Source organism: Ammospiza nelsoni, chromosome 9, assembly GCF_027579445.1.
Source record: "Ammospiza nelsoni isolate bAmmNel1 chromosome 9, bAmmNel1.pri, whole genome shotgun sequence".
NCBI lineage: Eukaryota > Metazoa > Chordata > Aves > Passeriformes > Passerellidae > Ammospiza > Ammospiza nelsoni.
The window spans coordinates 8,547,882-8,557,333 of NC_080641.1; the positions used below are offsets into that span (position 1 = coordinate 8,547,882).

The 9,452-nt window shown below is 48.1% G+C and overlaps 1 long non-coding RNA gene across 1 annotated transcript; it reads right to left on the reverse strand.

Annotated features, from left to right (window-relative positions):
* Nucleotides 1-275: 275 nt before the first annotated feature.
* Nucleotides 276-824, reverse strand: LOC132076654 (uncharacterized). Its single transcript, XR_009418951.1, has 3 exons — nucleotides 761-824; nucleotides 584-632; nucleotides 276-463 (listed from the first exon to the last, which is right to left on the reverse strand). It is a non-coding gene; the product is annotated as an uncharacterized LOC132076654 (long non-coding RNA).
* Between the last annotated feature and the right edge of the window lie 8,628 nt (nucleotides 825-9,452).

Consider the following 9,452-nt stretch of genomic DNA (forward strand, 5'->3'; position numbering starts at 1 on the left):
AGCAAACACCAGTGGGGTGGGCTGGAGGAAGCAGCTTGGGACTGGGAGGGGACCAGCATGCAAGATCTGCTCTTGCCCAGGCATTGCAGCACTGAGTTGCTGCTTCAAGCTGGCTTCTCACTGCTCCCTGCCAAGCAGGAGTGCACCAAGGGGTGCCTTCCACAGCTGGCAAATACTCACAATTCCACCTTGGGGTGAAAAAAGCACTTTCCAGTCAATGCCACACGCTCGCAGTAAGGTATGTTCCCGAGGAGCTGCCTGTGCCAAACTACAGATTTCTGTTTAACAACAGGAGAGCCCACGGAACTTGAAACATCTTTAATAATATTTACTCTCTCGCAATAATATCAACACTACCAAGGCCAGAGGAGGGAAAAAAATCGTCCTACACCTCAGGATGTTTATGTAAAGTGAGACTAAACTTTCCTGAAGTAGGAACTTTTCCAAAGCCCGACAATCCTCCCTGGAAAATAAAAAAGAAAAAAACTTCAGCAATAAATTTATGAGAGGTTGCAAAAGAAAAATATCGGAGTGCTGTGGGAGACAGACAAAAACATGGATTTTTTTTCTTTTGAGACCTTACTTTTGGAAGCTGCATCCTGAATGGGCTGATCCAGAAGCACTGAACTTGTCTGAAAAAAAGAAAAAAACTCCTGCAATTTTTTATTTACCCATCAGCTATTGCAGACTGCAAGAAAAATATCAGCAAATGAAAACATCAGCAAATTTCCCTCTGAATGCCCCAGCTGAATTTTGTCACCTGGGTTATGCCCAAACAGGCAGCAGCTCCAGCCTGTCACTGGAATCTGAGCACAGAGGAGAAGCCTTTGCTTGCTGCTCCACCTGAGACCCTCAGTTTATATATTCCATTTCTGAACCAAGTGCTGCTCTCAACTCCCCAAATCCTCCCTTTCAGCTGGAGCACAGATTTTCCTGGCATTCATCCTGCCTCACCAGGCAGCCTCCTGTGTTTGAAATGTCTCTGCCATGTGGGAAGCACACAGGGACCTGTGCTCTTCCCCTGCTCCTCAACACCTGCAGGTGCCTGCGTCTCATTTTTATCCAGTATTTTTATCCATTTCCCCACCCTCCCCATCCCTGCCTGGGCTGTTTGACTCAAATCTGAGCCATTTCTCAGGGTCTGTCTCACAGCCCAGTCAACACAGAGGGAACTGGTGCCAAAAACCCATTTCTTCCTGATCTGATTGTTTGTTTTCCTGCCTTTCCAGTTTGGGATTTTTGACAGGGAGCCATGTGGAACCAACTGCTCATTGTTTACTGGGAAGCCTGAGGCAGCGTTTCAGTCATTCCGCTCGCCAGAGGACCCGAGGAGATGATGGAAAGTCAATTAGCTCCCTGCAAAAACCTCTTTGGCAGAGCTCTGTGGTGTCCACACACACTGCAAATCCAACCCAAACAAGTGGCCAGGCAGGACCAGGGCAAAGCTGCTCCTGCTGTGCTGCTCTGGTCCCCAGCTGAGGCACCTCCCCAAAACCACCCTGCTCCTTATCCACAGCTGATCCCCAAAACCACAGCTGATCCCCAAATCCACCCTGCTCCTCATCCACAGCTGGTCCCCAAAACCAAAACCACTCTGCTCCTAACCCAGAGCTGATCCCCAAATCCACCCTGCTCCTTATCCACAGCTGATCCCCAAAACCAAAACCTCCCTCTTCCTTATCCAACTGATCCCCAAAACCTCCCTGCTCCTTATCCACAGCTGGTCCCCAAAACCTCCCTGCTCCTTATCCAGCTGATCCCCAAATCCACCCTGCTCCTTCAGCTGATCCCCAAACCCACCCTGCTCCTCATCCAGAGCTGATCCCCAAACCCACCCTGCTCCTCATCCAGAGCTGATCTCCAAACCCACCCTGCTCCTCATCCAGAGCTGATCCCCAAATCCACCCTGCTCCTCATCCACAGCTCATCCCCAAATCCACCCTGCTCCTCATCCACAGCTCATCCCCAAATCCACCCTGCTCCTTCAGCTGATCCCCAAATCCACCCTGCTCCTTATCCACGGAGGCTTTGGAGAGAGGCACAACAGGGCACAGCCCTGTCTCTTTAAAACCTTCACCCCTAAATCTGGATGAGGAGGATCTTGTTGATGAGTGCTTCATCTGAACATCTCATCCAGCACTGCCTTCCTTCACCCAGTCATGCTGCTCCAGCTTCCAGAATCTTCCCAGCTCCTCCAGAAATCTCCCAGTGCTCGGGCAGGGTGGGCAGCTCCTCACCCTAAAGCTCTGGTGGCAATCCAAGAGACAGCTCCAGCCTGAGACAGCCCAAACACACCACCAGGTGCTGGCACTTCTCCCAACAAACCTTCAGTAATTCTTCTTTCTTTGAATCTGCTCCAAGCAACTCCTCAGCATCCCCCTGACTGCAAAGCAGAACAGGGTGTTATCCCAAGAGAATAAATAAAAACAGTGGGTTTAAAATGTGGATATTTTTAACATGTCCCTTGGCACCTGCTGGCAGCTCCTCCCCAACCCCAGGGCTCATCCAGGTGGTTTTAAGCCAGGCTTTGATGGGTTTTTCAAAGCCCCATCTCCTCTCCAGCCACTCTTTTCCACACAAGTAGTGCAACAGAGTGTTCCCAAACACCCAACAGCAGCATTTTGTCCTCTCCAGCTCCTCCACCCAGCTGCAGACCTCACCAGCAACTCTGTTGTTTTTCACATTATTAAAATATTAGTGAATTATTAAAAATATTTTTAACGAGCACAGCTTAGGGCTGGGTCCCAAATGGTTCCAGAAACAAACATCTTGTAATGCTCCTGCACTTACAGTAACACTGAAATGGACCAGAAAATTACTAATTCTGATTTCATTCCTATCCAAGTCAAGCACAGCTCTAAAATCATTGCTTTTGTGGATTATATTTGTGATGTTATCAGTTGTGTGCCCTTCCCTCATAAAACATTTACCTTCAGCAGATGAAGGGAGGGTTCAGCACCTCCAGCTGCAGCAGGCAGCCAGTTTGTCACAATCTGTTCTAAAGACCCCAAAAAAAGTCAACATTTACCACTTTTTGCCTTTTCCACTCAAAGTTTGTAGGATGCCAAAGGATGAGCAGGGCCTTTTGAATACCCTGGCAAGAGCAGCACAGAAATTCTGCAGGTTGCCTGGGGGAAAAACAGGAAAGGTAAGAAGAAAAGAAAGAAAGTTCAGAAAGTTGGAAAAGTAAGTTTTAGAAAGAGTAGAGAAACTTAGAATTAATTGTAAAGTTTGAAGGTAGAAAAAGTTGTAATAGTACAGTAAGCAAAGATATTAAACAATATATTAAGTTTTAAGCTTAGCTAAGATAGACCTAAAGACTACAGAAAAATATACCAGAAAAATATACCAGAAAAAACTACCTGGCAAGATAGTAGGAAGTTTTAAGCTTAAAAATAGAGAATTGTGTATTTTTAATAGAGAGCAGGCAAGCAAGCACTGTGTGAAGCAGGTGTATGTGTGCTTTTAGTGATTGGATAGAACAATTGTCTGTAAGCTTTAGCAATACACTGTTGGCTAGAAAGTTTTTTAAATGCTCTGTAACAAAGAAATCTTTGGCTGCTATTCACAAATAATGAGCTTTTGCCATCTTTCCATTGTCTGAGCCCTGTAATGAGGCTGATGCTGCAATAAAGCTCAAGAAAAGCATCCCAGCAGTCCTGTGCAATCTCCAACACAGTTGCCCAATCTGCCTTCATCTCCCCAATCTTTTCCAGCCCTGGGCAGGAGCAGGAGTCAGGCACAGTTTTATCCTCAGCCCAGGGAAGCCCAGGAAGCTCAAAATCCATCTGATATCCCTGCTCCAAACACACCCACCCCAACAGCTGGGGCTCAGCAGCCCCAGGAATCCTCAAAGCCTGGGCCTAATGCTCTCATTTGGGATGTCCTGGGGCTTGGGCAGCTCCAGCCCGATTCACCTGCTTGGATCAAGAGGAATTTAGCACAAAACATCATGGAATGGTTGGAAAATACCCACAGGATCATCAAGTCCAAAGGAATCTGTCCTTTCCACCCACTTTGCTCTCCAGAAATGAACAGGATTTTATTCCCCAGGCCTTTAACCAATGGATTTACGACTTGGGGATTTTATTCCCCAAGCCTTTAACCAATGGATTTACAAAGAGAGTGGCTCCCCCAGTGGGATCTGACCCAGAGATTTTAATCTAGAGGGCTGAAAATGACCTTAACACTGCAGAGGGGGTCCCTGTACAGCCACCAGGCCAGGTCCAGCCACACTGCCATCCTGCCCCACATTTATCTGAGCACACCAAAGAGCCCCACATTTATCTGGGCACACCAAAGAGCCCCTGAGCAGAGCTGAGAGCTGGTGATGGGCATCCCCAGGGAGCCCCAGAGCTGTTTCCATGGGGGAGATCCTGCCCAGGGAAGAAGCCAGCATCCCCAGGGCTGCTCAGGCTTGCAGGCACAGCTCCAGCACATGATAAACAACAATATTAGTGAAATAATGTCTAAACAGAGCCAAACAGGATCCTCTTGCCAGCAGGCAGGGAGGGAGGCTGGCTGCAGGAGGCACTCAGAGATTTATATACCAGAGAAATTTAATGCTGAGGAGCTTCTTTTTAGCACCTCTCTCCTCCTGGTGCAGTTTTCCCCTCAATGCCAATCCCTGAGTAGTCTCTCCCCTAGAGCAGTTTTTCCTTGTCCCATGGACTTGTGTGGGTGCAGAGTCACATCCTCAGAGTGATGTCTGCATCCCCCTCCAGACAGACCTGCAGAGTCTCCATTCTGTGGAATGCTCTATCCCATCCCTGGAAGGGTTCCAGACCACACTGGAGCAACCTGGTCTAGTGGAATGTGTTGGAAATGGGGTCTTTAAGGTCCCTCACAACCCAAGCCATCCTGTGATTCCTACCCCTCTTTTAGCCCCAAGGATTGCAGCTTTAGGCACACCAGGCCCCAGAAAGACAAATCCTGAATGCTTCCCCCTTCTCCTGGGCATGATGCCTTGTGGCAGACACCTTTTATGGAAAATCCTTTCCTTAGGATTTTTCCTCTTGAGAAGCTGAAAGGCCTCAGGAACAAAATGTAAACAATGGTTATCTGCTGCTGAGGAACGCAACAGGTGCATCTGTGATTGGCCCATGTTGAATGTTTGTAATTAATGGCCAATCACAGCCCAGCTGGCTCAGACAGAGAGTCCAACCCACAAGCCTTTGTTATCATTCTTTCTTTTTCTACTCTTAGCTAGCTTTCTGATGAAATCCTTTCTTCTATTCTTTTAGTATAGTTTTAATGTAGTATATATTATAAAATAATAAATCAAGCCTTCTGAAACATGGAGTCAGATCCTCATCTCTTCCCTCATCCTGGGACCCTTGTGAACATGGTCACAGTGCCTTGTGAAGGCTGACCTAGAACAGGGACTGGACAGAGCTAAAGAATAAAATAAGGATTTTTTAAGAGGCCTCAATGGATCCACCTTGGGGAGCACAAGCCAAAATGGCCATTAAAATGGATGACTGGTCACAGAGTATTATACTTTTATAAGTTTTGATCTATTAGTGTATTGGAGTTAATTGTCCAATTCCAGCTCCAGCCCATTGTCTTGGTTTGGAAGGACAGGAGTCTGCTAAGGAAGGCAGGAGCCTCCCGTGAAATGGAGAATGTAAAGCCTCCCCACCCCTCCAAATTGCTATAAATTTTAAATTAAGGGGCTCTCAAGCAAAAAACATGGGAGCAGGAAACAACAGTTCCTTAATAGGGAAAGGGAAAAAAATAAAAGGATAAAATAAACACTGCAGTACACTAGAACAACACTGACAGAGTCAGAACCCAACCTGACACCCTGTGGGTCAGGGTGTTGGTGGCAGTCCCATTGGAATTGTGGCTGCAGCCCTCCTGCAGTGGCAGGGGTGGTTCTGCTGGAGCAGGGATCTGTAGAGAAGGATGTATTTTTCCTCTGAAGATCCAGTGGAAGAAGAGACAGCTGCTGTTCCTCTGGGGAATCCCATGGAGAAAGCCGTGCTGGTGTCTCAGAACCTCGGGATTATATCTGGGTAGGAATGCTTGAAACCTCAGATTGTGTCCAGGTAGGAATGTTTGAAACCTCAGATTGTATCCAGGTAGGAATGTTTGAAACCTCAGATTATATCCAGGTAGGAATGCTTGGCTCCTCCCCCTGGGCGGAGCATCTCCCAATGGGATGTTGTAGTTCTTATCAGCCATGCAGTGACATTCAATAGTCTGTTATCAGCAGATGAGGGAGGTGTGAATGTGGTCACTCAAAGGCAAACTGCCCACTTGACAAAGGTAATCTGCCATACAGGTGGTAATGGAAAACATCTTCCATGGCAATCTTCAATACCCATTAAATCCCATCCTTCTTGTTTTTCTCTCTTCAGCCCACGTTGTTTATGCTCTAGGGCCTGAGATTTGGATCATTTGTCCTTGGTCCCCAGCTGGAGCAGGAATTGTTTTGTCTCCCTGCTCTGTGCACAGAGCTCACCATCCCCTCATATGAAGCCCAGACCCACACACTAAAGCAGCACAGAATGTGAAAAACACAAAAGCTCAAACCTGAGGCACCAAGCATGCAGCAGTGCTCAGGGAGAGGTGGCTGGAGCAGGGTGAGGATCTGCAGAGAGCCACGACTCAGTGCTCCAGTGCTCACATCTCATCCCCAGAATGCTCACCTGGAACCAGCACAGATCCCAAAACCTCCTGCCCTGCTCTGACCCCTCTGTCTGCTGCAGCCACTGACAATGGGTGTCAAAGCCTTGCTGGAGCAGCTGTCAGCAACTGTATTTGTGAAAGCTGAGAGCTCTGAGCCACCTCTTATCAGCTTTAGTACAACTCTGCCCAAGTGTCTGCCAGGAAAAATGACATTTCAAGGGATCTTTGAGGAAATTTGGATCCAGATAATTCAGCTCAATGCAGGGGAAGCTGGCAAGCCCAGAGGAAAAGCATCACCAGCAGCACACAGAGAGGCAGCAGAGCTTTCCTCAGCTGAAGGCCAGTGTGAATGAATCCCAGGCATTCCCAGAGGCCAGCAGGATGCTGGAATGTCAAAGCCCAGGACAAACCTGCAGTGATGAAGTCGAGTGTGCCAAGGAAGGAGAGAGCCTGCAGTCCCAAAAGCATGTGAAAAATGAAGATTCCAAGGAGGCAGGGGAGCCCAGGAACGAGGCCTGCATGTACCAGCTTTGAGCACAGCCTGTTACACCCAGCTGATGTGGAACAGAAGCTGCTGCACTATTTTTAAAAATCTCAAAAAGCAGACCTGGATTGAGCAATGGAAAAAGGGGGGAAATAAATTGTTCTCATGAGCTGAGGCTGAGTCTCTCTGCTCTCTCACCTCCCACCTTTCTGCAGGAGCTGCTGGGCTCACCCTTGTTGGAATCCAGGACATCCCTCTGGCTGTTCTGGAGGGCTCCAGCCCCTGTCAGGGGGATCATAGACCCTGGCACAGAGCCCAAGACCCCTGTGCCTTTGATTTTAACCCACTGAAAAAATTACCAACGTTATATGAGGAATTACAAGCCACAAAAATTTAAGTAGAATAATAGTGAGTTTATCACAGGGTGAAAAGTAGAATTTTGGGGTTTTTAGAATGGGGGGTCAGAAGCCAAGATGGAGGGATTTGGGTGTGCCCTGTCCTTCTTCTTCCTTCTTCTTGGCCTCCATCTTCTGTGTGATGGTGGCACTTTTGGATTGGTTTAGAGCAGAAACACTCTGTCTAACATAGGTGATAAGTATTGGAAAATTATTGTAAATAAAGCACATGTAGTTTTCAGTATAAAATGTTGACACCAGCCCAAGGGCAGGGACTGTGCCACAACCCAACCTGCTGGACAGATCTCAGCAGGCCAGAGAAAGAATGACATAGATAAGAGAAAAATAAACAACCTTGAAAAGCACAGCTGAAGAGTTCTGACTCCTTCTTCAACTGCCAGGCTGGGAAAAGAGACTTTCTAACACCTCTGGGTCATCCTGAGCAGCAGAGATTCTGAGAACCCTGACCCACCTCACCTGGGCAAGGCTTCAGAGAGCTTCTCCATGTTCCAGGATTTCACCTCAGGGATGCCTGATGGAAATGGTTCCCCAAAAGAGAAGCTGCTGCTTCGCTCTGAGGAGAGCAAAGAGAGGATTCAGCTTCTCAGCCCAGGATTTCAGCAGATTCAGCTGCATCTCTCCCCCCTCGCCTTGCCCAGAGCTCACATTTGGGCAGCTCCAGCTGAAGGCAGCCAGGAGCTCAGGGAATTGTTGCTGGGAAACTGTTCAGGAGCCCTGGCTGGAGCAGCACCTTCAGTACAGGGCAGGAATGGTGTGAAAAATGTGTATTTTATGATTGGTTTTTTGCAAATATTCAAATGAATATTATGTGTGTTATGTTAGAAAGTGATGCTGTATTAATTTTCTTTAATAGTGTGTTAAATATAGTTTTGGGTTATAACATAATGTAAAAATAGAAACTATGCTATGTAGGATACTTTTTTTAAAGAAAGGACTCACACTGAGATAGCAGCCACAGTACACCTGAATCTTTCAGAGAAAGAGAATTTATTCCTCCATTATCAGGAGAAATGAACTTCTTCCTGCCTCACTCAGATATGAAGACACCGTCAGGATTATGAGGAAGAAGCAGGGATGGAGAGTGGTTCATGGAAATCCGTTTGTGCCTCCCCCAGGGAACCATCTCCCCTCCTCAGTGCCCATTTCTGGGGAGGAATCAGAAGGAGAGCTCCTTCTCCCAGCCCATGATCTGCTTTCTCTGCAGGTGAAGGATGCTCCTGGTCCTCCCCACTGCTACTCCCAGCCCAGGCTCAACTCCTGTGGGACACAGATCTCAGCTGGGGCCCCCAGTGCTGCCATGGAGCTGGAATAAAACAGGATAATAGCAACTGGAGGGTGAATTAAACATATGAATCACTTCCTCTCCTGGCTTTTCCCGCTCCTGTTGTTTCTCTTTATCCCCTTGGTGGGAGCTCAGTGAGAACATCCATTTCCTGTCCCCCCTCTCTGCAGTGAACACCAGGGGGGTGATTTTTGTCTCATCCTTTCCAGCTGGCATCCAGGGAGCTCTGCCAAGGCCATTTCTCCATCACAGGGCAAAGCAGAACCCCCAGCCTGCCATCCAAACCTCACCTGCCTGTCCTGATGCAGCCTGGGGCACTCTCCATCTCCTGCGCTCTTTATGCAGCCTGAAAGATGGGAACACGGGCACCCCCAGACCTCTCAGCCCTCCCTGGATGAGGCTGGGCACAGCTGCCACCAGACTTCAAGGCTACCAGACATCCCACTCCCTTTGGAAAACAACCCAAAAGAACATTCCCCCCCCAAAAAATGCCATTTCCCCCCACCAGCTCAGCCCCAGGCTGGCACCAGTGGCACAGCAAGGACAGCTCCAGAGCCGTGAGATGGCTCCTTGGCAGAGGACACTGTGTTCTCCTGCCATCTCCCCCACCTTGTGTCTTGGTTTGGAAAGACAGGAG